This window comes from Fukomys damarensis, unplaced genomic scaffold, assembly GCF_012274545.1.
Source record: "Fukomys damarensis isolate Sample0158 unplaced genomic scaffold, DMR_v1.0_HiC HiC_scaffold_38, whole genome shotgun sequence".
NCBI classification, from domain to species: Eukaryota; Metazoa; Chordata; class Mammalia; order Rodentia; family Bathyergidae; genus Fukomys; species Fukomys damarensis.
The window spans coordinates 77872484-77897452 of record NW_022900950.1 but is presented as its reverse complement, the minus strand read 5'-3'; the positions used below and the strand labels follow the sequence as shown (position 1 = coordinate 77897452).

The following is a 24969-nucleotide window of genomic DNA, read 5'->3' as shown; positions in this document are numbered from 1 at the left end:
CGCTTCCAGGGATTTAGGCTCCTATATCCTTTGAATATCCTGAAACCATTCCCCACTCATCATTGAAAAATTGTCTTCCATGAAGCCAGTACCTGGGGCCCAAACAGTCTGGGGACTGGCTCTCTTACTACAGGTTTACGAGAAATTTGGGTGTTTTGTTTTTGTTTTAAAGCTGAGAATATCCTCTTCATTCCCAAACAACTGTTTGCTGCACACAGAATTCGGAATTGGAGATTCTTTTTTTTCGGCACTTCAAAACTGTTGTAACACTGCCTTCTTGCTTCCATTTTTAATGGAAAAATACAGTTTCATTTTGACTTTTTCCTCTATAAATAATCTGTCATTTTTCTTGCTCTTTCGAAGTTATTTCTTTTATTTTTCTGAAACATTTTATCATGATGAATTTTAATGTGCCTATCTTATCATTGAATAATATTTATATTTACTTCTAAATGTTATTCCTGAGCTCCAAACATAGCAAGTGAACGTCCTTCAAGCTTCTAAATTCAAAAGGCATAGTATATGTTACAAAGCTTATCAATTTACTTATATTGTAACTCCAGACTTATAGGAGGCTTTAAAAAAAAATTTTTTTTTTTTGCAATTTGTTTTTATGCAATCAGAAATTTAGGATAAAAGGTTGCCTGCTGAGCTAACATTCTCTGTTGTTAGCAACACCAACATGAGAACTTTCCCACCTGAGTTTTTTACTCTTCTACAGCTAGACCAGCAACCTATTATGTACCGGGAGTGTGGGGTTTGTCACCCTCCACCTCTCCTTCCTTCATGCAACCCCTAAAGATTAAATAGACCATGTTGGGGCCAGTGTCTGAGGGTTTCTACTTTTTCCCATGCACTATGGAAAATTTTCATATAAATTGTGGCAGACGAACTTGCTTTTAAAAGTGTCTTTGAATTATTCATGATTAAACAGTAGAAGAATAAGGTGAGGGTAGAAGTGAACCATATCGCTTGGATAGAAAGTACAAATTTTCTGAAATTAAAAATTGATTCTCCTTGCAGAAAAGTCTTACTATGAGCACATATAATGACCCAGACTACTTGCAAGTTTTAGAAAGCTCAGGTTTAAAGCAGAAAATCTGCGCAGTAATTAGTATGCAAACAATTTCAGAACTGGTACAATAGTGAAAGAACGCTTACACAAATAGAGTGAGGAACACACTGAAGTTAGCAAGAAAAAACTTCAATACGAGTAAATGCAATTTGATATTTATTGCTATGTTTAAGAAACTGATGCTTTCTTTCTAAGATTTATAAGAATCTAAAACATTGCTAAACATTTATTTTAGATGAACTGCAATCCCATTTTTCTGTATTTTCTTTACCTCTGGTGCAGTGAGAGGAGACAGAAATGATGAGAGCTAAATACTATGTGCCAAGCCCAGTCTTAAGTACGATTTGAATAAGCCACCTACCCCTCGAAGTGGATTTGTGAGGTACAGTACTATAGTGGTTTACAAGATGAGGAATTCGGATACCAAGGGATGCAAAGAGCTAACGGGACAGCTTTTAAGCTCATTTGTCTGAGTCTGGACCCCACACTCCCAACACCACCTCACTGCCCTGGGCGAACCGCTGCCATGACCCTGGGCTCTGTGTGACCCTGAGCACTTCACCTACTGGCTGCCCATATCTTTCAAATGGAGATCAACAGCATCCAATTGAAAAGCTGTGGACCTAACCGACGTATTCATTAAACTCTGATACAAACTTAAAGGTAAAAAAGAACTAGTAGCCAATTATGTTGATATAACATTTTCCCTTAAATATACACACACAGTGGGTTTTTATTTGTGTAGTCTTTTCTTTTCAGACATGATCATTGCAATTTTAAAATACTGATGCTTTTTCCTTCTCCCCAACAAATCTTACTGCATCCCCAACTGCCCCTCGCCTTTCTATCTGCCTTTTAATCTCTTTCCCCCAGAGCCCTGCTCGAAGTTTGCAAGTCATACTTTACCACAGCCCTCCAGTACAAACCCCATCTTGACTGACTTGCGACATGTCGAGTTCATTCATCACTTTCCTGTTCCGTTTCTGCTGTTTCCTCTGTCTGGAATGCGTCTACCCAGCTTCCTCTCTACCCACTAAAGTGTTTGGAACTAAAAGTTGAGTTGAAGCCCTTGTCTACTCACTGAGATTCCCCGTGTGTTCTGGTCAACAGCATAACTCATTACAATCTTGTAAAGACCAGCAGAAGGTCTGTGAAGCCCCATTAGCGGGGACCATTGTGTCTCCTCTGCTTTGCTGTTAAAGTTGTATTTGTACTGCCAATCACTTTATCTCGCACTGTGTTTGTTTACCTGGTCATCAGAGTTTGTTTACTCTGAGCCTAAAACTCTGTCCATTTGAAAATACTTCAAAGCAGGTCCATAAGTCTCTAACCTGATATAAAGTTTAATTACAATGCCCCATTTCCCATGCTTGTCATATATATCTTAATTTTTGCATGTATTATTATAAACTCGAAATAAATTTTTAACTATTTATGTGTATATGTCACACTGAAAAATCTCACAGAAGAAACTGTTTATACAATCATTGAAAATAGAGAAAATAACATAAATTTTAGCCTGCCTATAAATAATTTTCCAAAAATGACTATTTCAATATTTGAATTTAATTACGTTTCTGTGGAGTTTCTGTTTATACTTTTAGTAGGTTAGAAACACATGGAAATGTAATTTGTATTACAGTTTTGAAAATTATATTTTCATGTCATTAAATGCTTTTGAAAATATATGTAGTGAGCTCATAACACATTACATGAATCTGTCACATCTTAATTGAAGCATCTCCAGATACGTGAACATGGATGGAGTTTAATCGCGAGCACATTTCCGTTATAGTAAGCAGCACATTTCAAAACATTTTCATTATTAAATTTTAGCCGCATATTGCTAATATAAAGAAATGAAAATGAGTCTCAATTAAAATGTTATGCAAGCTTACAGTTATCAAGGTGCGTGTGAGTTAGTATGCGTATTTACAAAGCTATTACTACTCCTCGCTGAGTTTCACGTAGCTTCTCTCCTCAGTGGACTTTCACGGGCATTGTAGTTCTTCACTTAATACCATTTTCTCCTCTATGAAGAACTTCAACATCTTCGTCGGAAAATGTGTGGACAAGTGAGTGAATACATGAGTACATTCTGCAGTTAAAGTGTATTTCTTCCTTTGCAATCGGATGCGAATGACTTATCGATCACATTATTTCACCGTATTTTCTATTCAGAGTTATTCTTCCAAATCTTTTAATGTTGATCTTATATTTATCTCTTGAAATAGATTGGGGAAACTTCCTTTAAGAAACAACTCATCTAAATACTGCGCTTTTTATTATACTTGTAAGGATATAGTCAGCTGTCGTAATACAATTGTTGACATTTAGGCTTCACACACAAGGAGGAGAGAGAGAGAGAAAGAGGGAGAGAGGCAAAGAGTGAGGGAAGAAGAAGTAGGGATAGGAAAAAACTTTTGTCATGGACCAGTATAACGATTGTGGAAAGAATATAAGTGATCACAGTCTTTCCTGTGCAGTCATCAACTCTAGGATCAGGACAACTAAAAATAATCTTTGCCCACTCTTTCCTTACCCAGGAAAATTAGACAGTGAGTGTCACATTAAATTATTCTGGGCCGTGGATACATATGATCTGAAAACATTCTACTCAACCAGGGGAAATGCACAGGAATACAAGAATGAGTGAAGACAAAATGAAGACAAAGGCACCCACAATTCCAGGACAGTGGGAGACTGAAGCCAGGGGTCAAAAATTTGACTCCAGCCTGGGCAATTTAGTCACTTAGTGAGACGGTCTCAAATTGGAATATTTTTAGAAAGAGTTATAGATATCGCTCAGTGTGGAAGCTCTGGGTTCAATCTCTAGTACAGCCCTAAGAACAATAAAAGTCATAAAACAGTAAAGTGTCTTAAGACAGCCTGGCTTTGAGGAGAAGGGGCTGGACTTGGGTCATACGAAATCAGAAGGGTGACTGTGGGGTGACGTGTTCAAGTTGGGTAGAATGATCACACTGAGGGTTTAGGTCACTGTGTTTCTTCCTCGCTCAAGGGACCCAGAAATCCTTGGAGAAAGAAACAACTTCAAGTTAGGGGCAGCAAACACTACATGACCTTCACAAACCAGAGGGAAAAGGGCACTTCCACGCCAGCAGGGCCACACGTGGAACACACAGGAGCCAGGGAAAAAGGACCTCTGGCCAAGGAAGAGGCTTTCACGGGTGTCCTGACCATGAGAAGTGAACACAGCGGGCCTGGGTTCCATAATATTCCTCACATCTGTCCACTCTCTGGCTCTTACAGAGAGCTTCTCTGAAATCCTTGCTCAACTACCCTCCACCTCTGGCCTTAGTGTCTTGTGCACACCCTCATTTTAGAGGCTGCAAAATCCATAGAAAATGTGCACTCGGCCCCCCATGCTTAATCTCATGAAATCTGGGTCACGGATTTAGTCTTTACATCCTCATAAGAAAACGTGCCTCTGCACCCATGTGACCACACACTGTCCTGTCAGACAGAAATGATATTTGAAGGAGATTTGGTTTTCTTTGAGTCAAGATGACCCTTTCTGTCTTGTTCCAAATTCATTTTTTTCTCATGCAATCGTTCTAATTACTTACTGGAATAAAATGAGTAGAAAGAATTGAGAATTTGTGTATGTCTTAGGAAATAATTTTTTGTGCAACTGATATTGCAAGGGAGAATTATGCCATTTTCAGTCTTATAAGATGGGCAGCAGCCTCAGTTAAAATCTCTTAGGTGCAACTGTACCTCACATCTGCCCTGTTCTCCAAACACTTTCTCCCTGCATTGCTTGAGAGCATATTGACACACACATGCTGTACTCTGATCTAAAGATACTCACCATCTGAGAATAAAACGAGGGGAAAGATTTAGTACTATGTGAAGAACACAGCGCAGTGCAGAGGTAACACCCAAAACAGGTTTGAATTCTGTTCTAACAGCAACTTTCTTGTAGCACGTAATTTTGAGTCTACCTTTTTATCCTTAAAATTACATAATTGGAAAAGATAAAATAACAGCCTTCTGTGCATAAGTTTTCTGTTTTTTTTTAATGGCTGAAACAAACCATTGTGCATTCTGATTTTCCGTCAAAATATTTTATATCCTTGGAATGAAAGGACATTATTTAGGAAAGGGAAGATCATCAGGCATTTGCAATTTTCAACATGGATTTTTAATGTACAACTTGCATTCTAAGATGTCATAATTAATGGTTTCAAGATAGAAAATTACTTTTTGAAAATGGAATTCTATTTATTTTAGAGTTTATTCCATGCACACAGGTACACGTTTAATGCTTGGTTATATAATAATCTAGCACTTACATGAATCACTTAATTCTGCAAGTATTTCTGAAACTTTACTGTGACAAGCTCTCACCTGGGAACTGGTTAGAAATGCAAATTCCTAGGCTCCACGCAGAGATTTCAATTCAGCAGGCTCAGGTCGAGCAAGATATTCACACTGTTATTCCACAGCCAGGTAATTCAGATGCCATTGCCCTGGCGTGTTCAGCTGTTTGGATCTGAACTGTCCCCCGGTGCCTTCAAGCTGGGGCCTTGGGCGCCAACCGATGGGCTCTCCGAGGCTCTACCCATGATCGGTCCATCGATGAAGTCGTAACTCAGTGGGCTTGTTAGGAAGTGAGCCTGATGAGATCAGACAAGCCCTAGGGGAACAGCCTCGGCAGCCACACGTGGTCCGCAGCCTCTCCTGTGCGGCTCTCGCCCTACGTCCTTCCCAGCTCCGAGAGGACAGCCGCTCTGCTCCACCGTGCCCCTCCCAACATGCTGCTTGCTTGGCCTCGGCGGAGGTCCGGGAGCTCACCACGGACTGAGTCCTCTGAAACTGCGGAGCCACGGTACCTCTCTCCTACACTACGTTGTGTCGTCAGGGATTCTGCCTCAAAGATAAAAAGCTCAGGCACATCCCTGAAAAAGTACAGCCTAATCGCTGTTTGTTTTCATAATAATTGCTTCAAACACCGATGCTAACATTTAAAGATCTACGGGGAGAAGGAGCGCAGCGTTCTGCACACATTCCAACACTTGCTTGCGTTTAATTGTAAGAGGATGAATCTTAAACTTCGCTCATCCACTTTATCTGCTTGGCTCACATTACACTGCGGCGAAGAGAAAAACCAGGTGGAGCAGAACGAGTTTACAGTGACCTAAAGCTTTCCACCACCAGTAACAATCGGGGGACCGGTGGGCTGCGGACTGGAAATAAATGGGCTCCTCCCATCCTCTGGGCTCTCTAGACCCTCCATAACCTCCGCATTCTTTTATGGTCGTGAGCCGTGTCGGGAGTGAAACACTGGGCTGCTGGGTTCTACTCCGGAGACCAATGTCACTGTGACAAGCGCTCCAGGCCCCCTCGCTGGGACCAGTGCAGCTTGACCTCTCCTTGCAGGGCTCTTGCTGCGCGTAACCTCTGGGCTCTACGTCCCTTTATTTTGATTCCACACAGCGACAGGAGCATGGATTCCGCGCCTCCAGATCAGATAGGTCAGATACGTTCTGTCCAGTGTTTCATAAATGTGGTTCTAAATCAAGGTAGGCTAGATAAAAACCCATGTATGCTTTCTGTTTCTGTAGTTTTTTAAATTCTCATATTAAAAACATCTTCTAGTACAAGTAGAAAAGTCTTGTTTCTAAGATACACATAAGTATCCTCATAACATTATAATACAGAGATTATAATTTCACAAATCATGTTTATTCCTTAGGCCTATTTTTGAAATATAAAACCAATACCACCTATAAAAAATTATGATAGCACCTTAATTCTGATTACAGATGTCTAAGTTTTTAAAACAAACTTTAGAAATAGCTGAGCTAAAATTATTATGTCTGTATTATATCAGTATGTTGTTCAAATGGAAAAAATCATTTGGAAAGGATCTTTTTAAACCTCTTGTATTAGAGAAGGAAAAATACTATACTTCTTATTTTGCTTTTTTCCCAAACCAAAAGTTAAAAATAAAACCATCAAATCATATTTTTGTTCATACAATTACTACATTTGATCAATTCACATTGCTTTAAAATTTTTAACTTATATGTGTTTCAAAACATGACCAGTATGTCACCCAGAAGAAGTTCAAACAATTTACCAACTAAATTGTAGCCATTCATTTATTTTTTTACTTCAGAGAGATCTGAAATACTGGAAGACTTCATTTGAAGAATGTTAATATATTTTTTTCAAAAATTATTCTCTTCAGTTAATTCACTGAAGATCTAAATCCCACAGAGCAGAGAACCATGAATACCAAGGAACACAGGATGAGGAGCCCTCGGTCAGGAGAGAGAGTGAGATATGATTTCATACAACCCTGAACGGAGGGTGATAGTGTCTCTGAATTCACACAGCCGCAAGGGGGAGACACAGAGCAAAGATCCAGGCTGTGCGAATGTGTGCATCCATTCAACCACTAACGTACAGCTGGCACAGCTTGGATGAGTACAATAGGGATGCTGAATTTAGGAGGGGTTATTTTAAATATTTATTTCATTATCACTAGCACTACTGGAAAAATAGATGTTTAAGCACATCTAATTTATATAAAATACAAAGAGAGCATAACTTAAAAAATAGGCAGTGAAACTGCAGGACTGTGCCTGAAAGTGAAAAACCATCTCGTTATGACAGTGGATAGTTTCCAATTTGTCTCTAAATCACCCATCGGCCAATGCTGAGAAAACCTGAGTTAATTACGTAATTCATAACGTTCATCAGATAAATCAAGCCAAATTTTGGCAGAAATGCAAACTTTCTTGGCACTAAAACCAAAAAGACATAGCACAAAGTAAGACAAGAGACATAAACTCCTTTTTTGCATAATTCAGATCCCAGGATATCTAGAATTAATCCAGAATTAATCCATTTCATTCAAAACCATATAATATACAGATGTACATAAGATAATTTCATAGCTGGAACAAGTCTCCAGATTCATTTTATAGTAATCCTACCTTAAAGGCTTACTCCTCTATTACTATTTGTACTGATTTATGTGAATCCATAATTGTTCTTTTAGATTTCTAAGTGGCAGAATTTTCTTTTCAGGAAATTCCAGTGCTAAATTGAAAATGCATACAACCAAACCGGATGTGTTGACATGGAAAAAGAAAGATATCATGCAGCTGTCAGACAAAAGAAGGTGCCAAAAAGGTAATATCCAAAATTTCTATAGTTTTACTATAATTGCTTCAAAAATCTAATCCTGCTATGGGTATATGTATTAAATGAGATTGCAATGTATTACAAAAGGTTTAAATCATACAGAGTATTTCATAAAAATAGTCAAAATAAACTATATATTGTTATCCAGAAAAAAGAACAAAATGAACAAGTAGAATATTCCCAACTTGCTGAAAATTGAAAAACACAGTTTAAAATAAATCACTAGTTAAAGGTTAAATAAAAATAAATCAGAAAAAATTTTAACTGCATTGTAATGAAGATGAAACATGAAAATTTGATTCAGTAAATCAAATTTATAACCTTAATTTAAAATAGTGTAAAGAAGTCTTAAAATTAATGGGCTAAATTTCTAACAAATTAAGTTAGGAAAAAGAACAGCAAGTTAAACCCAAATTAAATGAAAGTAAGAAGGTAGTTTTTTAGGAAGAATAGTAGAATATTAAAAAGATTGAAGTTGGCTGTTTGACAAAATTAACCAAACTCAAAGAATCCTCATTAGTTAAGTGAGAAATTGGGCAGGGATTTAGGTCAGTGATGCTATCACCTGCCTCACAAGTGCAAGGTCCCAAGTTTGATCCCCAGTACCAAAGTGGGGGGCAAATTATCAATGGCAAGAGTAAGAAAAAGGACATTATTTCAACCTTACCAATACTGATAAACATAAGAATTGCAAGGTAAATCAAATAATAGCCAGTATTATTTAGGTTAAAGAACTATATTTAAAAATATAATTTATAAAAACTTAAAAACATAACAAAAAAACTTGGTTAGTTCAAAACAATAAATGTGTTATGGGGAACTTACCAAGAAACTAAAATTGTGCCAATGACAAATTTAACATAATATTTAGGCTGAGATAGCATTCATCTTACACAGAAATCATTTGGGGAGACAGAGCAACTTAGTGTCTTATAAAGACCCTCTGTTAAAATAGAAACTAGAAAGGGCTGAGAAGGTAGCTCAGTGTGAAAATTGGGTTTATTCCCCAATGCTGGAAACAAAACAAGTACAGATAAGTCTTTGTCATAATGATGAAAAAATTTTAAATTAATATTGACATGAAAACAGCCTTGCACAAAAAGAATAAAATGACATAATAAAGAGAGTTTATTGTGATATTCATGGTATGGTTATTTTAAAATTCATAAGTATAATTCACCATATGAAAACAAAAAAGGAGAAATTATTACCTATGATAAGTATTGAAAGTTTTGGTCCTGAAATTAGCAGAAAGGTAAGACTGTCTTCTATAATCATCATTAATTAATGTCATTGCAAAGATGCAAAATAATGGGGGGAAGACACAAGAAATGGAGGGGAAGAAATAAGTGTCATTATTTGAAGATAGCATTATTTACACTACAAATATATAAACTATTAAAATTAACCAATAAATTTAACAAGGTTGCTGATTATATAGGCCAATACTTAAATCATTCAAATTTCTCTAAATCCCAAAATCAAAAAAATGAATTTAGGATGAGACTTGTTACCAAAATGCGTTAGTCAGGTTTTCATTCCTATAACAAACACCTGAGATGGATCAACTTAAATGGAGGGAAGGTTTATTTTTAGCTGATAATTTCAGTGGGTTCAATCCATGGTCTTCTGACCTTGCTGCTTTTGCCTTGTAGTGATCCAACATATCATGGTGGCAGCATGTGGCAAAGGAGCCAGCACACAGAGCCAGAGTAAGGGCCCTAGTACTCCCTTCAAGGACAATCCCCAAATGACAGGACTTCCTTTCTTGTCCCAAGGGTTCCACCTTCTCCCCACAGACGATGAGCATGGGCCCAAACCGTTCAACACACATGCTGTGACTGTCAGTCGTGATATGTTGACTTGATTGGATTAAGAGCCAAGCTGAATTATGTACATGTACCACGTACTACCATAAATTAACAATATGACAATTTAATGAAGCAATAAACACCTAGCTGATAAGTAAAACACTTAGTGGAACAATTAAGTGTTACAGGTGATGGTTTGCTTTAAAGATAATAGGTTCTACTTCTTTGTTTACAAATTATAACTGCATTGGAATGAGCCTTAATAGTAATCAGTCTTTTGACCCATCTACATTTGCTACTAGACTTACTTGGGATAATTTAAAACATCTGCTTTTTTCTATGTTAATGTCACGTATTAATCTGTATTTGCACATTTCAAGTTAATTGGCTAAGGATTAAAATCTAACCCCAAGAAAGTTAGCATTGAGAAATCACTGTATAAGTAAATGCACAGTGAATAGCCAGTTTATCTTATTTTATTTGTAACCAAACTTCAGAGTGTATGCAATTGCTACAGTGTTTGAAAAGTTAATTCAGGATGCCAAGGACAACTGCCCAAAAACGAAAGCAAATAATAATACCAAACATCATAAGCTACTTTTCACAGTTCTGCTCTGAAAGAGAGGATTACAAAAACATTATTTGTTAGAGTCACAGCCAAAAAAACAAACATGTCAAGGCAAGAATAATCGAGCCATTAAAAATTCCAGTTCAAATGAGACCTCTAATTAAAATATTACAAGTGAAAAGAGAACAGTTTGAATTGTCAAGATGAAGAATGATGGCTTGGGAAAATCCCACACTTGAACCATAATTTAAACAACATGTTTATTATGCGAGCTTTGCAGCGCTGAGCTTGGGTTGCACGGCTTCCAGATAGGCAACATTCCACGGTCTGGCTTAAGAACCTATCTCGTATCCTGAGTGTGAATAGATTAATTGTTCCCAATCACAAGTAACTTCCATTTTCTACTCAGGTGATGTGAAGAAAAGGTGAGGGTTTCATGACTGTTAAGTCTCACATTTTTCAGCTTTGTAAACCAAAATAATTCATACATTTTGAGAAAGAGTATTTTTAAAATATACATACGTTTTAACTTGAAATCTTAATCTTGACCATTGTGTCACTGTGGAAATTAGGTTAGAAATACATTTTGTCTATATTTTCACAATGTTTCTGAAGATATAGGGCAACAGCTGAATTAAAGTTGCACCATTTTTGTGAGTAGTATTTGGTCCTATAAATAAAGTTCATATGATTTGTTAATAGTTTGACCCCTTGTCGTATCTGCAAACAGCCTGACATTTAACAGTATAATTAATATGTTAGACAAATGAAGGAATACTATCAGAAGGCCAGAGTTTTCTGGCAGGAAATCTCTTTAGATTTAGCCAAGTAACACTTTGGACCATGAAGATGTTATTTATAAACTGTAAATTTTCAGTAGGAGAATGGAACAACCTAATAATCTTAGGGCAGGCACCTTAGTTTACAATTTTTGGTTTAGTTTTAAATAGCAATCCATGTATCTATTTTCCTTAAACATATTCAGAGCTCATTACAGGAGATTTATCCATGAACAATATTTAAATATTCTTGATCATGGGAATCTGAACTGTTTCTCCTTTCTCACTTAACACAGTCTTAATTCATCTTTTTGAAAGTGAGATGTCAGTTTTATGTATTTTCAACAAAGATAGTGATATTTCAGGTTATAGTGTGCTATAAATATTAACATTATTTTTTGCTTGTTATATTTCCCCAAAGCAAGTAGCTAAATATTTTCAAAGTCACTGTCAGTTAAGTCATTTCTAATTCATCAGTTTAATTGTGTAGAGGTAAAAGCTATTTCTGATGTATAGTTCTACTATTAAATCATTAAACAGTGCAGTATTTGATGGGCACTGTTAAATATGCAGATTAATAAAAGTTGTCTGTACTTAGTGTCATCTCTGGTCTCCTGCTGGAGAGAATTAAAGCAGCATCGTATGTTTGTTACATATGACCACATTGTCCTACACCAGTGATGGCCAACCTTTTAGAGCTTTCAGTGACACTAACAGCCCACCGTGACACGGGTGCCACAGGTTTTCCACCAGTGTCCTAGTTGTAGCCAATGGAGAAGAAACAAGTAACTCGTACTTAACAAGGCCAAAAATGCTCTGAGAAGGAACTTCCATGCCCTGTGAGTGGATGGGAGGAATTTATACAGCAAGAACTTCAATGTATATTAACAGAGTTGTGAGAAAGCCATTTTGTTAACCGTTCCAGCAGCTGTTTTTATTTATTCAGAAGTTCAGATTCAAAATGCTTACCTCTTCTTATTACCATGAAGTTTGTAAAAGATAAATAAATGCGCACTCTGGTCCAGCTTCAATCCATATTTAGTCTTATCTCACGGAGGTCCTTGAAGTCTAGGGTAGGAATAATGGAGAGGCCTGGCCAGCTTGCAGGTGAGAGCAGAGAAAAGGTGCAGGTGGCTGGGGTGGATTGGATGTTACCTCCTTCTGCAAGGAAGCTGCCCCAGGGCTGCATAGATAGCACAGACACCATGGAGAGGGCCTCCGGGCTCTGAGCAGAGTGGGCCTGTGCAGATTCTCCATCATGTCTTGATCTCATTCTTACTTTCCCTCTGTCTTTCCCTAAATAATGACCATAGCCAGTTACTCTCAAATCAACACAGGAAGTTGATTACATAATAATTATCCCTGAATTTCCTTATGTGTTTCTAGAAGGAATTGCCTCCATCTTTATAAACTTCCTGGGCCAGGTAGTCAAGTCCAATGGGGATATTTTATCACAGGTTCTGGCCCATACATGGGAAATTTAACATGGGAAATGAAATGAACTGTTCATGAAGAACAGTCACCCTCAGCAATCACCCTGGGAAATACGTGTGAAACAGATACACTTTTAATTTTTGGAAGTTTCAGGTCTTCATTTCTTGCTCTATGATTTCTTTCTTTCAAACTTGGATAGCTAATATCCAAGGTTTTATCCATGGTACTAGTTCTTCATGGAGCTAGCTCTCCTGTGTTCAGCGTTTCTGTGTTCTCACCTGTGTGTAGGACTCCATTCTTTTTATCACATCTGTGTACACTCACAGTTGACAAACTAACCCTCCGTAATCTTTGCATGCAGTGCATATTAATACACTAGAAGAACACCTGAAGGGTGTTTCACAGCAGAGTAGCTGATTCAGACAGAGAGAAGGGGGATCTGAATCCTGTGGTTAAATATGCTTGAAAATGTGCTAAGTTAACTATTATCTTTACAATAAAATGCAGAGCCATAAATGCAAATTTAGGATTGGGTAAACAAGAGAGTCTTGTAGTATGGGAGAATTTCCAGTATTTTTGACTGCTTTAAAAGAGGAAATCATCTGATGTCACAAGACAAGGAGTTCTTGTGGCATATTTTTATAATGAATGCTTGGAATTATGTACAGGTCTTATGGATTTTAACAGTAGGATGCAATGAACTATTTGAAAGGTAATCTTATCTAATCTCATCTACAGATTATTTTGAGAACCTGGAATTACATAAGAAAATTAAAAGTAGGGATAGTTGAATGATTTTAATGAATAATTACTACATTTAAAAAATTGTTTTCTTCTGATTACAGGTGTACATATATAAATGAAATGTGGATCTAGGTTGTATTATCTGAAGGGTACAGACAGACGTAATTATACGGTCAGTGTTGTGTGAAAATTCAATGTACACGGACAGCCAAACTCAAAGCATTATCATTGCATTCAATAGTGGGGAAAGCAGAGAGCAAATTAATTCCCTTTCCTAAGTTTCCTTAGATGATGATGCAAAGAAAGAGTCACATGGAGACAAAAACAAAAACAAAAAATGAAAACGGGGGAATAAAGAGAACAGGGCAGGCAGGTATTAATGAACACAGGATAATGCAGGTGGTGAGAAAGAATGCTGGAAACAGAATGAGAATCCCATTATGCCTGGAAAAGTTATTTAAATATAATCTACATACACAATGAGCATAAAAACAAATTTTGAGTTCACTTTCTAATTTTATTAATGTTGACTATTCCATTAAAACATAGCAATCGTCTGAAAGCAATAATACCTACTTAGAATATATGACTTTTTTCATTTCATACTCTATTTTGTTCTTGGGTTTTAAAAAGTTAGTATTTGCTAGTTTTATCCAATTACATGAGAAATACATGAAAATAACCAACAATGAGCTTGTACTACTGTTATTATTTTAGATATACTCTTTTAGTCATATATGCAATTATAATTGTTTATTCAAACAAAATTGAAATTCTATTATAGGACTGTTTTATAATTTACTTTTTATTTTATTTCTTCCACTTCATTTTTTAAAAAAAGATTTCTTCTTTTTATTAAGGGTTCTACTGAAAGTCTCATGGCTTTGTCATTGTTTATTTCATCTGGCCTATTGTTACATACTTAGCTTGCTTCAAAATTTTTGGTATTTTAGAACATGAGAATATTTGAACAAATCTTTTTATCTTTTTCTTTGGTTAAATTATTAAATGTGAGCTTTTTTGGAAAAAAGAATATTAGGAATATTAAGTCATCTCTTTTTTTCCCCCATTCTCCTACCTTCCTTGGGCCCCTCTTTCCCTCATTTACAAAAACTTTGCTTCCATTCATCCTTCTTTTCTCATTTTATTTTTTTATTCCTTTCTTTCTTACTCTTTCCTAGTTACCCTTCCCATTTGAGCGTTTTCTCCCTATTTGATAATATGTAGTGTACATTTTGGTCCTTATTACACTTTTGGTTTCTCAACACACAGACGCAATGTGATATTTATACATGTGTATTTGATTTATATCATATAAGAGTATGGTCTCAAGGTGCATATATTTACCTAGAAATGTCTCAAGTGTATCCTTCTTTATGGCTGAGCAGTACTCTATTGTATAAAAACCCCACATCTTCATCCATTCATTGTGATGGGCATTTAAATTGTTTCCAAGATTTAACTGTAACATATTGTGCTGCTCTAAACATGGGTGTGTATATATCATTGTAGTATGGTGTTTTTAATCATTTGGGGAAGAACCAAGAAGAGGAATAGCTGAGTCAAATGGAACCTCCAGTTTTAGTTTTTTTAGGAATCTCCCCACTGATGTCCACAGTGGTTGCAACAGTCTACACTCCAGTAACAGTGGAGATGGGTTCCTATTTCCCCAAAGCCCCATCAGCATTTGCTTTTGGTTGATTTCTTGATAATAGATGTTTTTCCTGGAGTGAGATGGAATCTAGCATTGTTTTAATTTGCATTTTTGGTGACCAGTTGATGTTGAACATTTTTTCATATATTTCGTATATTATTTGCTGTTTCTACTTCTTAATCTGAGAAGTGTCTATTCATTTCAGATGCCTATTTTAAATTTGGGATGAAGTCTGATTTTTTTTGAGTTCTTTATATATTCTAGATATTGGTCCTTTGATGAATAGTTGGCAAAAAAAAAATTCCCACTCTGTGGGTTGTTTCTTTACTCTGTGGGTTTTTATTTTGCTGTGCAAAAGCTTTTTAGTAAATGAGATTCCAGTTGTTGATTCTTTGTAGTATTTCTTGTGTGATTGAGGTTTTGTTCATAAAGTCTTTGCCAACACTTGTGTCTTCAGGAGTTCTACATATTCTTTCTTATAGGACATTTAGTATTTCTGTTTTAATGTCTAGATCTGTGATTTAATAACCAAATTCAGGTGTGTAGCTGAATACAAAACAAGCACTCAAAAATCAATAGAATTCCTGTACACAGATAACAGACTCACTAAAATAGAAGTTGGGGAAACAAAACCTTTCATAATGGCATTGAAAAAATGAAATTCATAGAAAGCAATCTAACCAAGGAAGTAAAAGACCTTTACATTGAAAACTACAGTGCTCTGAAAAAGAAGATCAAGAGGATATTAGACAATGGAAAGATATCCTTTGATCTTAGCTAGGAAGTAACAAAGTAGTGAAAATGATCATACCCCCAAAATTGTTATACAAATTTCATGCAATCCCAATCAAAATACCAATAGCATACCTCACAGAACTAGAAAAAATAATCCTAAAATTCATTTGGAACCAGAAGAGATCTAGAATGGAAAAAAAAATTCAAGGCAACAAAGGCAAAGCAGTGGGCATCACAATTACGACTTGAAATATACTGCAGAGCTACAGTAATAAAAACAGCATGGTACTGGAAAAAAATTGACCTGAGGATCAGTGGGACAGATTGGAAGATGGAGAAATGACCCCAAACACACTCAGCCATCTCATCTTCAACCAAGGGGCCAAACACCTTCTCTGGAAGAAAGGCAGCCTCTTTAATAAATGGTGCTGGAAAAGCAGATTTCCACATGCTGAGGACTAAAACTAGACCCATGTCTCTCACTGTGCACTAAACTGAAATCAAAACAGGTCAAAGACATAAATATTAAAACACAAACATCATTTCATACTCTTGCAAAGAGTTTTTGAATGTTTTTCCAGTCATTTCTATCACCCAGAACTTTTTCATGTGAAGGCATAAACGACTTTGAAACACCAAAGAAAAGAGATTTACACACACATGGGCTTCTCATGAAAATGTATAATCTACTTCTGACAAAGTGCTTTAAGGATTCTAAGTCCTGGCCATAGGACATAAATGTGCATTAGACCACACAATAAGTGCTCTGCACATGAGAAAGAAGGGTCGCTGGGATCACAGACTGGAATTACACCAGCTGTAAGGAGCTTCTGGGTTCTTTGAGATGCAGCCCAGGTGGGTGAACACCCGTGGACCAGGCCACGTCTGAGGGAGCACAGGTTGTGCACCATTGCTCTGTGGCCCTCCGACGGGGTCGGCACCCAGGATGTTTCTGGGCTGATTGTCACAGTGCTACTGGAGTGGGTGGGGTCGACCTGTGTGATCAGCAGAACAGAAACCCATGCCTTGCCCATCATGGGCAGGAAACACTCATTTCTGGAGCACAAATGAGAAACGCAGGAGGGCAGAGAAGGTTGGTGAGCAGAATGAGCCCAGCTCTGGAGGAAGAGGTGAAGAGCAGGACCCCATAAGCCATATCTGCCACAGGAGCCACACACAGCTGTGTGGAAGCCAAGCATCCAGCGGCCAGGAATGGCTTGGTGCAGAAGGCAGCAAGACCTAGAGAGCCGAGTTCAGAGGAGAGACTGGAACCTTCCAAGTCAGGGCACTGTCCTACGCCCAGATGACAAAAGAAAGAAAGTAAAGAAGAAGAAGAAGAAGAAGGAAAGAACTCTCAGTTTGACTGTGATCAAGCCACAGACTGTCGATTAAGATTTCTGGCAAAATCACTCATGAGTAATTGAGATCTACATGGAAAAATAATGACAGATCAAAACTTAGGAATATTTTTATGACTGCCGAACACTGTTTCTAGTCATTTTACATGTACAAACTCATTTAATTCTGCAGACATTTCCTTGAGGTAGATACTACGCTTGGCAGAGGAGGTTAGGGCATGGCAAAACTGTCTGGGGAAGTAGGCATTCCCAGTGAGTCACAAGGTCCCAGAACACATGTGCAGAGTAGCTTCCAAAGCCCTGCCTGTGGACTTCTCACCAGAACTCAAGCGGGTTTTCAATGGACTGGACCTGACATCAGCCTGGCATTTGGGATCCAAATGTAGAGGTTCTCGTGGGTGTCCTTGGCATTTGGACACAAACACCAAGAAGAGCTTGCTCTCTGGCTTTCCTTGTGGTAGCCTGTCCTGCTTCCTCCAGGATGTACCTTCTTCTTTTATTCAACCCAAGCTCACTCCGCAGATCCAGTTTCGCTCTCTCTCTTCACTTTGACTTTTTAAAATTAACTTTGCCTCTACTTTTTTCTCCTTTTATTCAATTCTTTGTTTTAGAGGAGAAGAAGTTGGAATCCAACTGCAGAAGGAGAGGTGAGCAACACCTCCCTTTCACATTTATTTCACAGGCCACGTTTAGAAGAAGCTACCAGATAACAATCTGGTCAGAAATCTACTTCCAGCAACTCATTAGTAGACATAAATATCTCGGTTCACTATCATGGTGACTCATCACTGAGGCTTTTGAAATATGTGCTCAAACATATGCTACAACAGGTGTGTTTAACAACCTGGACACAAATCAGTTGAAAATATACATAAGCATTGATAGTTTTTCTTTTTAATGCAGTTAGACAGGTTAATGATTTAAAGTATTGCGTATAAAATTAATTCATGTTTCTTCTTTATTTCTTCCCTATTAAGACACTGATTTAATTTGGGAATATTGCCGTGGTCAGCATTGATTTAGGCTCAATGAGAAAACCTCAGCCTGGCCATTCCGGTATTTGCTTGTGAGTCTTGCATGGACTGAGACTTGGACAGGGGTCAAATGATACAGTGCCAAGGACAAACTGGAGCAAGAGTCAGACTCCAGAGTGCCTTCTAGATGGACAGAGCACAAGCTGCTTCGACATACTTCCTGACTTAGCTTTCCCATACACTTAGAGTGCTCAGCATGACTCTGACTGGTTAGGAACTGCAGGTCCTGCGTGTACATGCTGAAAATTCCAGCAGTAGCTGATATTGTACCCACAGACAAAGAACATTTACCTCCCTCTCATCTAATCTAGAACAGACATGTCCAAGGGTGGCACAGGGCTGCCCGCTTTTGATGTCATTATGGGAATCTGAGTGATATTTCTCACGAGTCCATTGAGCAGTGCTGGAGTAGGGCTGCCTAACCCACAGGAGAAAGCTGTTCGGGGAAGGGTAAAGTCGCAGGGCCACTTCTGCCTCCTGCACCCAGCACGTTCAGTCTAATTGAAAGTGGCTACACCAGAAGTGACTTGGTAGTTAGATGTAGTTCACAGCTTTAATCCCAGCACTCTGGGAGGCTGAGGCAGGAGGATCCCAGGGATCCCAGGTTCATCCCAGCCATGGAAATTTAGAAAGTTAGTGAGACCCAGCCTTTTAAATGTGTTTGGATTGTAGCTCAGATGAAAATGCCAGAAAGAAAAGGAAGAAAGAAAGAAACAGGAAAAGAGAAGGAAAGATGTGCTTGATTTCGCATGTAAAATGCAACCATCACTGATAAACCTACCTACAAGGTGTGCCTATGAAGACAGAGGTTTATTGTTATGAAACAGATATGGAAGTTTTCTTCTTTTATTATTAAACTTGGTTTTCCAGTGTTATTTAGTAAAGTGATTAATAATTAAATTGAAGAGGAAATCTTGATGCTTATATGCATTAATGATATTACATATTTCATGCATGGCTCAAGGCCAGTCCTCTCCCCCCAGTGCAGACACAGTGTTGGTTACTCATGGTCTAGACTCGAAGAACTCCCAAGAGTTTTAGGGACAACCTAGCCCTTCCCTTAATGTAGAATGGAGAATTCAGTCTGAGAGTCTAAAGGGCACGCCCATGACCTCAGAACTAGAAAACAGAGAGAATCCCAGGCTCTAAGCTCACAGAAGCTTTTCCTAATTACAGCGAAAGCAAACAATTCTTACGTCTGGTAGAAGTAGTCCCCTACTGTCATTGGGTGTATAAAGTATACTTTTATTATAGAAGGGCAGTGGTGTGATTCTGAAGGAATATCAGAAGGATTACAGAGGGAGAGCAAAAATCCTAGATGATTCTTAAGAGAGGAGCTTGCTTGGAGGTGGGTGAATTTGGTGACCAGACTGGAAATTCCTTGGTGACTCAGTCCTTACTACTCATTTGTCCTTGGAAAGTGGGAAGAGAATTGAAGGCCTGCCTCAGACAGGAAATGGAACTTAGTGGGTGGAAGACAGCTTTGAAAGAGAAGACATAGGTGGTTCTTATGTCAGGGAGCTGACACCAAGCTGTTAGTCTCCAACAGCAAGACTATCCACCCTGGAAAACTTACTTCCATGGAGGGACAGAATGGAGAAACCAGCTCAGCAAAGAAGCAAAGGAACCAGGCGTTAACAAGGAAGGAAGCCTCCCGCACTGGATGAGGATGAAGAGATTCTGGAACAGTATTTTTCGGACTCTTATAATCTGAAACTAGTCTTAAAGTACTTCATAATAATTTTTAAGTATAGTGAATTTTGAGAGGAGCACACATCTCACATCAAAGGTGTCCATGGACTATGTGGTAGTTAAAATGGTACAGAGAACATTGCTGTAGGAGCTTAACAGACAAGATAGAGGGGTGCCAAATATTTTGCTGTGGCAAACACAAAGAATCATCCCATCCAAAACACCATCAGTGCCCTGTTAAGGAGCAATGAAACAATGTGGCGTAGGGTGTTTGTGAGGAATTCATGGCTCTGTTCCCAGGGCACAGTACAAAGACAAACAGAAGGTGCTCAAAACACAGCGAGTGAGGCCAACAGGAACGTATGCAGTGTCACCTTGCCATGGTTTGCGTGTAGCTGTCCCCCCAGAGTCTCAAGGGCTCGTGGCACGGGGTGGGGACTTCACGGCACAGAAACTGGATCCGTGGTGGGGCAGAACCTGGTCGTGAGGGCCAAGTGGTCCCTGGGGATGACCCTGCAGGTGCCGTGTCTTTCCTCAGCTCCTCCCTCCTTCCTCTGCTGTCTGCCTCCATGAGCTGAGCATGACCCTTCCGTGCTACTTTCCTGCCTCGGAGTCAGCTAATTACAGACTAATTACACTCTTTGAAGTGGTGGGTAGTAGTACTATGTCCCGGCAATGAGAAAATGACAAAGACACACACAAATCACTTATATATGTTAATGCTTTTCCTCTTCATTGAATTGAGTTAGCAATGGGAAAAGACTGAAATATTTCCTTTAATGACATCCAAATTTTTTTACTCTGAAGTATGAGGACAAGCTTCATTTTCCGAAGGTTAGTGATGAGCCAAAAACAAAAAATGAGGGAACGTGGAGTGGTAGATGTGGCGATAACACGAGGTGGTGAGGAAAGACGTTTGTGAGCCCTGGCATCCTGGCCCTGAATAACTCCAAGGAAATGGAGGACTAAACCCAGAGCCAGCGTATCTGATCCCAGCATCCTGTAGCTGAAGGTCAAGGTGAACAGGAAGCATCAGGAGCAAAACCGCATCAGGTAGAACCCAGTCCAGGCAGGGTGCAGACTTCTCTGTCCCTGACCTGAACAGACCCAGGGCCGACGCCCTCAGCCCCACCTTGCTCGAGCCGTCTACATTAATTCCAAATCCTGGGACTGGCTCTGAATGCTCCTCTTTGGTCAAAGTGTTGCTTTGAAAAGAGAGTGGAATAAGTAGGCCTCCAACTGCCTCACCACCTTTGGAAATTTGCAGCCTGACTTTACGTCCCATAGTAAGCCTGCTGCTTTATCAGTATGCAAATCATTCCACTGCGGTTATCATCCCAAGACAGTGCAGGAGGAAGAACAGGTTGGAGTAATATCCATGCTGTGTATTTTTTAAAAAGGAGATTGTACTTTGCTTTTATAGTGAAAATCTGCGTATCCCACTTACATTCACTATTTTATAGCCCATGCTTTTCATTCTTCCTGTGCAAACTTATTGACAGAAGTGTCAATGCTGAGAAGATTATCGAGTCATTTTAGTATCTATAAACCAGTGTGCATAGTATTTTCTTATGGTTCTTAGAAATTTCCGCAGATGTCCATGCCCCCGAAAATGAAAAGCTATGTTAAAATGGAGGGTAAAATGTCTTACTGTACAGGTATCTATTTTCATTATTTAATTCCTATTGACCTTATCAAGGACATAGGATAAACCCAAAGCAGGCATTATAGATTCTGTGACTCTACAGCAATATGATTATAAAGCAATTTGGCAAAACATTACTGATGCTTCCCTGAGGATGTGCTAAAGGCTGGCAAAGGACTATTCATGCAAAAGCAATGAAATTATCCTTCAAGGAGAACATTTTATTTACTGTAAATTACCACTTAGCTATTCAGGAAAGAACACATATTTTACATCATTGAGGAATGTTCCCCAAATTTATTTACAAACACCATCTAAATCTGGAGTGTGCATTAAGCCTGGCTCCCAGCCACCCTTGCTGGAGCCTGCAATGAGCACCTCTAGCCTGTGTGCCTGTGCTGGAGTTGGTTATTGGACGTGCTGTGAATCATTGTGTCACAGAATGGTACCAGCCACTTTAATAGATGACATTTAGTACAAATGATATTGCTCATCACTGCGGAGTGAGCACGGATAATGTCCTCAGACTTGGGCCCCAGATGGTACCGTTGAGAGGTCGTGCAGTCCTTTACGAGGTCAGACCTTGGAGAGGATCCTTGGTTCTTTGGAAGCAGGCTTTGGAAGGGATTGCGGGACACCTGGTCTTCTCCCCACGCTTGCCCTTCTGACTCATGATGTGCACATTTTCTGCCATCGTGGGTTCCCATAGCTCAAGAATCAAACCACTGGGGCCACATCATTGTCAAGTGCAGTTTCTAGAACATTCTCTTTACCTAGTAAGTGGCCTGTCTCAAAACTTTAGTTATGGTGATAGAAAGCTGATCAATACATCCATATATGGAAGCACTGGCAAAAAAGAGAAGGGAAGAGTAGTTATTCAGGTGTCACCATGGCTTCTGCTAAAACCATGGAGAAGACTCAGAGCGCTAAGCATACACTCATATGCAGAGATGGGATTTATCATGGTAAATGATGGAAGAGAAAATCCACCAAAGGAAAACATGCACGGGTGGTTTCAGGAGGAAAGCAGTCTCACATTTCCAACAGCCTTCTCCCAGGGTTTGTGTTCTGGGAGTATCATTCTGTGAAATGTTCTCTATCAGAGATTTTCACTAGAACCCAGTACCCAAGATCTTTCCCGGGTGCTGCCCCCTCCCTGCCTATCATGTACCAAACTTGCTGATTCTAGAGAAAGAGCAGGTGCTCTGTAGGTAGGAATGACTTGATGTGCTTGTACAAGCAGCTCACACACAACAAGCTATTCTTATCCAAAATCTTGTGGTAGCCAACACCAACTCCATCTTGAGTCTCACCACCACTTTGTGCTGGACAAAGCTTCCAAAATGCACATCCTGTTTGGCAGGGAACTTGCTGCAGCTGCAAGATATTGTTTCCAGAGCTCACCCAGTATGCAAAACTTCCTCTTGTCCTCCACTAACCTGTCATGGTTCTGATTCTGTAAAATTCCACTTGCTGTCCCCTGGATCCCTCCCCAATGGAAAGCATGATTTAAAAGGAGAAACTAAACCACTTCTCAGGGCCAAGAGATCTTTCTGGGCACTAGCTCCCTCTCGGTCACCAGCTTTAACTAAGTAGATTCGAATCTGATTCAGAGTGTGGTGCATCTCTATAGTTCCAACTCGCTAGATTACAGTAACCTAAGTTCCCAGACGCTAGCCTGCTGCTCTTTTCTGCACATAAGATATCCCAGAGGCAGCAATGTGGAGGAAATTATTAACATCCTTTTACATGGGGACATGGTGAGAAGAAGCTGGGATTGTTAAGGGTTGCAAATTTTGGAGTAGCCTTTTCCTGGGGTGAAGCCCAGACACCAGGGCCAAAGGTGTCTCTAAACGGAGGTGTGATTCTAACACCTGCTGGGGCATGGGTAAGGAGATGGCCCACACTGGTTGGATGAACTGGTTCCACAGGTGATGGGAAAATTCAATCTGGAAACCCTTCTGGTTCTGAAATAAACTGCCATTGCCAATGCAGAGAAGGAATATTGCTGAGAGGAGCTAGAAATCAATACTAAGCAACAAGGAAGAGCAAGTCCTTTTCCCAGCCCCAAACCACATTCGAAAAGCCCTTTTCACTGTTGCAGCAGCAGCATCACTAATCTAGAAGGGTGAATTTGTAGCTGAGATATAAGTTTATGACCTCAGACAAGATTTTATGATTTTTCCCTATTACAGCATCGCAGTCCTGGAAGATTTATGAAAGGAATCTAGACATTATAAACTTGCAACCAGAAACACTGGAAGTGATACTGTAGGAATATTTACATGCAACACACACTACCGCTGTGATGGCTGAAGAGTAAATGACCTTTGAAAAGTAGCAAAAACACCAAGTGAGCTCCTGCTCTATTTCCATGAGCAGCTAATTACAAGTGACCAGATGAGGGTCGTGCTGTGTTAACTGGGACAGCAGCTGCCTTCCTGTCCCCTGGGTATCTTTCACTACTGCTAGAAGGAATGGTGATCAGACAGCAGTCTCATCTGACAGTATCTTGGATTTTTACTGACTTTCCTTCTGTAGAACAACATAGCCATGCCTTCTACCCTCTTCTCTGTTGTCATGCAGCTCGTATGACCCCTACTAAGTTTTCCCTGACAAGGTTTGTACAGCAACGCAGTCCTGGTGTCCTTCAGCCCGGGCAGCAGTGTGCACAGAGACACACAGATGGCGAGGGCCACAAATTGACCTCTTAGCATCAGGCAGACATGGTTTACAGCACCTATGTTTTACCCGTTCCACCTCTGAGCGCTACAGGACAGGTGTCATTTTATATTTTGCAGAAGTCAATCCTAAACTCAGACCCACAGAACCCTAACACTTGCATTCTTTACAGTGGGCCGCACTGCATCCCCAAATCTCATGTACTAACTTGTCGTATCTTAAACCTCCAATTTGTCTGATACCGTGCACAGAACCCGGGTTGATTAGAAGTCCTACAACAGAAGTGATAATCGCAAATCTGATTCTTCTATCATAGCTAATGCGGCTACCGTTTGCTTCTTCAGAAAGCACAGATGTCTGCTAAGGTGTGCAATGAGACAGTGTGAATACTGCAAGTTCTGCAAGTAGACACACACTTAGGAGACTTTCAGCGACTGTTTTCAACTGCAAAGCAGAAAAAATACATAAGTCACAAGATTACTGTAAGGATTACTTTCACCTAGTTTGTGCGATTTATTCAATAAACTGCACAATTTTAATGATATGATGAACATTTCCTATCACCTGCAAAACTGTTTT

General features: G+C 39.2%; 1 long non-coding RNA gene across 1 annotated transcript in view; it reads left to right on the top strand.

Annotated features, from left to right (window-relative positions):
• LOC117284622 overlaps positions 1-24969 on the top strand; it is a 103617-nt gene that overhangs the window by 29856 nt on the left and 48792 nt on the right. The window contains exon 2 of the long non-coding RNA XR_004515716.1: positions 8138-8242. This is a non-coding gene — a long non-coding RNA (uncharacterized LOC117284622). The remainder of the gene's footprint in view (positions 1-8137; positions 8243-24969) is intronic.